The sequence below is a fragment of the Nylanderia fulva genome, unplaced genomic scaffold (genome assembly GCF_048542155.1).
Source record: "Nylanderia fulva isolate GAGA-0341 unplaced genomic scaffold, ASM4854215v1 Scaffold576, whole genome shotgun sequence".
Lineage (NCBI taxonomy): Eukaryota > Metazoa > Arthropoda > Insecta > Hymenoptera > Formicidae > Nylanderia > Nylanderia fulva.
This window is the reverse complement of record NW_028190672.1, coordinates 1-4,412: the sequence shown is the minus strand read 5'-3', so window position 1 is coordinate 4,412 and position 4,412 is coordinate 1. Positions and strand designations below refer to the sequence as shown.

The 4,412-nt window shown below is 47.9% G+C and overlaps 1 non-coding gene across 1 annotated transcript; it reads left to right on the top strand.

The window, feature by feature from the left end:
* The first annotated feature begins 1,844 nt into the window (after positions 1 to 1,844).
* Positions 1,845 to 3,776, top strand: LOC146720960 (small subunit ribosomal RNA). Its single transcript, XR_014925830.1, has one exon. It is a non-coding gene; the product is annotated as a small subunit ribosomal RNA (ribosomal RNA).
* The last annotated feature ends 636 nt before the right edge of the window (positions 3,777 to 4,412 follow it).

The window sequence follows — 4,412 nt, the reverse complement described above, 5'->3', positions numbered from 1 at the left end:
CGCAGACTGCAGATTTCTCTCTCTCTCTGAGCAATTGGTGCTTATATGGCCCGCCCCCCCCCCCCCACAGTGTCCACAAGTGGGGGTCTTTTCCTTGCAGTGTTTAACACTGTGGCCTAAGCCTAGACAACGGAAGCACCTAGTCAAGGCTAAGTAATCATTAACCTTGTATGATCTCCAGTCAATATATAGTCGTTCTTGCACCAAGAGTTTTCTTCTTATCTCTCCTGTCACCTCTATTACCCAGTTATTAGTATTTCTGGTTTTAACAAATGTGTTGTATCTGTATTTAACCCTGCTTTTATTTTCCTGCTTGGCGATTCCAAGTTTTTCAACATTCTTAGACCAAAATTGTTCCATAAACTGCTCCTTTGTGACCGACTTTTCTACGTCATATACTATCATACTGGGTCCAGTTTTCTTAGGCAGCTCTGTTTTCAGCCCGCATTCATTGTCTTCTATTATCTGCTGGATCTTTTTTAATTCGTTTCCACCTTCCGTTTCCACTAGAATGCCTCTGTCTCCCACCTTTCTCATTCTTTTAATCCTTATTTCTTTAATTAACGGATTCATTTTCTTTGTAAGTTTTTCTTTGACATCCTCACACGTTAAATTGTCCTTTTCATTTAAAGGCTTAACAATCATTACCGAAGAATTAGTCTTGAATCCGCTTTTTAGTGTAGTACGTTGGATAATTTCTTTTTTTTCTGTTTCAGATGCTGCTGTTCCGGACCATGGAGTGAACGCCACTTGAACATAGGACATCGAACTGATAGAATTTTTTGATGCCAGGTAAGTACACTTTAATTTTTCTCTCTCAACGATACTCTCTTGTAATTTCCCTTCTAGTAGCACCCACTTAGACAATATGAACTTAATTGTATTCTTATTGATTTTATTGTTTTCATTAAAGAGAAACTCTTCTAGAGCTACTCTTTCAGATCTCACTTCTTCTAGCGTAACTTCCTTGTCGTCCTTTTCAACTTTCGGTGAGCCTTTTTGTTCCAGTTTCTCTCTTTCCACACTATTCGCACTGCTTTTTTGAACAGGTTCAGGAAAAATAAATACATCATTATCATCAGTTTCTCTAGTATTTTTTGAACTGGGGCGTTTTGTCGTTTTTTTTCAGCCGGAGAGTCGTATGCCTCCTCACCTTGTTCAAGCAAAGCGCTAAAGCAAGGCTTATTTATTCCTCCAGTTATTATTTTCGCCGATGGTGGTGGTGATCTGGGAATAGACTCCCTTCTCTTGAACGGGTCCTGTTCTTTATCTCCGGGTTTGTGTTTCATCGTTAACTTTGGTTTGAATGTATTTTTAGTTTTTTCATTTTTCTCTATTTTTCATCCCACGAGTATGGTAGGAACAAGTATCAAGTGATTCAGAGCCTCCATGATATCACCAAGCCTAGCTACTCTGGGGGGTCGGCAGGTACCCCAGAGGGAACGTTTGCGACCGCGCTGTTTCACGTCTTCGTGGCCAAGCAGCCATCGGCACGTTGCCTTACACCTTGGCTTAAGACGTTTGGTGCATTCTTAGTCTGTCCTCTCCTTCCAAACTTATTCGGCAAGGTTGAACCTACCAGGGGCATAGCCCCCGCCGGCATGACTTCGAAGGTTTGTTCGCGTCGCATGCCCTAACATGCTCCTTCTCACTCCAATGCGCTCCAATACGTTCGTGTCACCGGAAACAAGATGGCGACTAGATGTTCGCGTCACGTTAGAGCATACTCTAAGGAGCAATTAAGAGCACGCTCTATTTGCCTCACCTTCGAAGGTGGTGCATTTGGGGCTATTTTATCGCGCATGCGTGTGAAGCTTGTACTGTAAACAGTATCCACTGCTCAAGAGTCGGGTAGTCCAATAATCTCGCTTTTATTATTCGGCTACGCCGTCACTGTCTTGATATTTCACAATGGAAACTTCTTTTAAGTATTCAGGTAAGAATGTGTGTGCTCATTAAATCAGTTATGGTTCATTAGATTGTACCCACATTTACTTGGATAACTGTGGTAATTCTAGAGCTAATACATGCAAAACAGAGTCCCGACCAGTGATGGAAGGGACGCTTTTATTAGATCAAAACCAGTCGGTGGCAGGCGGCTCGCCGTTCGTCCACCGTTTATTTTGGTGACTCTGAATAACTTTGTGCTGATCGCACGGTCCTAGCACCGGCGACGCATCTTTCAAATGTCTGCCTTATCAACTGTCGATGGTAGGTTCTGCGCCTACCATGGTTGTAACGGGTAACGGGGAATCAGGGTTCGATTCCGGAGAGGGAGCCTGAGAAACGGCTACCACATCCAAGGAAGGCAGCAGGCGCGCAAATTACCCACTCCCGGCACGGGGAGGTAGTGACGAAAAATAACGATACGGGACTCATCCGAGGCCCCGTAATCGGAATGAGTACACTTTAAATCCTTTAACGAGGATCCATTGGAGGGCAAGTCTGGTGCCAGCAGCCGCGGTAATTCCAGCTCCAATAGCGTATATTAAAGTTGTTGCGGTTAAAAAGCTCGTAGTTGAATCTGTGTCGCACACCGTCGGTTCACCGCTCGCGGTGTTTAACTGGCGTGATGTGGGACGTCCTACCGGTGGGCTTAGCCTCGCGAGGGGCGGCCCAACTAATATCCCGTCGCGGTGCTCTTTACTGAGTGTCGAGTCGGGCCGGTACGTTTACTTTGAACAAATTAGAGTGCTTAAAGCAGGCTACCTTCGCTTGAATACTGCGTGCATGGAATAATGGAATAGGACCTCGGTTCTATTTTGTTGGTTTTCGGAACCCCGAGGTAATGATTAATAGGGACAGATGGGGGCATGCGTATTGCGACGTTAGAGGTGAAATTCTTGGATCGTCGCAAGACGGACAGAAGCGAAAGCATTTGACAAAAAAGTTTTCATTAATCAAGAACGAAAGTTAGAGGTTCGAAGGCGATCAGATACCGCCCTAGTTCTAACCATAAACGATGCCAGCTAGCGATCCGCCGAAGTTCCTCCGATGACTCGGCGGGCAGCTTCCGGGAAACCAAAGCTTTTGGGTTCCGGGGGAAGTATGGTTGCAAAGCTGAAACTTAAAGGAATTGACGGAAGGGCACCACCAGGAGTGGAGCCTGCGGCTTAATTTGACTCAACACGGGAAACCTCACCAGGCCCAGACACCGGAAGGATTGACAGATTGATAGCTCTTTCTTGATTCGGTGGGTGGTGGTGCATGGCCGTTCTTAGTTGGTGGAGCGATTTGTCTGGTTAATTCCGATAACGAACGAGACTCTAGCCTGCTAAATAGGCGTACCTTATGGTATCGCGAAGGCCCCCGGCTTCGGCTGGCGGGTTTTTACTACCAACGTACAAACAAATCTTCTTAGAGGGACAGGCGGCTTCTAGCCGCACGAGATTGAGCAATAACAGGTCTGTGATGCCCTTAGATGTTCTGGCCGCACGCGCGCTACACTGAAGGAATCAGCGTGTGTTCCCTGGCCGAAAGGCCCGGGTAACCCGCTGAACCTCCTTCGTGCTAGGGATTGGGGCTTGCAATTGTTCCCCATGAACGAGGAATTCCCAGTAAGCGCGAGTCATAAGCTCGCGTTGATTACGTCCCTGCCCTTTGTACACACCGCCCGTCGCTACTACCGATTGAATGATTTAGTGAGGTCTTCGGACTGGTGCGCGGCAATGTCTCGGCATTGCCGATGTTGCCGGGAAGATGACCAAACTTGATCATTTAGAGGAAGTAAAAGTCGTAACAAGGTTTCCGTAGGTGAACCTGCGGAAGGATCATTAACGTTCCTGAGGTCCTGCTCTGCGTCGAGAGTCCTCTCTTTTGGGAGAGACGCGCGCTCGCAGCAGTCGGCGACTGAATGGACGCGCTGAAAAGGCGCTCTCAGAGAAAAAGAAAATAACGGATTGACGGATTTGTTGTTGTGTTTTGATATAACGACGGACGCCGTCGCGCTCTCTGACCGAAAGTAGTCGGCAAGCAGAGCAGCGCGCCCGGCGGTGTTCGACGACGATTCGGAGCGAGACGCTTCGCGATCACGCTCGTGTGTGTGCCATTCTCCGGCCATACACACACGCAGGAGCGGTCGATTCGGCGTTGAGCGCGAACCGGTGGTAACCTATGCCCGCGCACGCGTGTGTGCAGCACCCACGACGTTCGTCGACGCGCGCCCTCCCCCGTATGTCGCGGGGCAGCGGTCAGCGTGCCGAGAACACACGGTGTGCGACCGCGAGTGCCGAGCGAGAGGACCCCCATATATTATTATAATATATATATATAAACACAGAGAAGGGATCGATGATATTTCGACCAATCTGTCAACTGTGGTCGGTCCGACGGTTTCTTCAAAGAGCTTCCGCCCCGGCTCTCCCGTTGCGGGAGAGACGCTCCGAACGAGAAACACACAACTCTATCTTGTG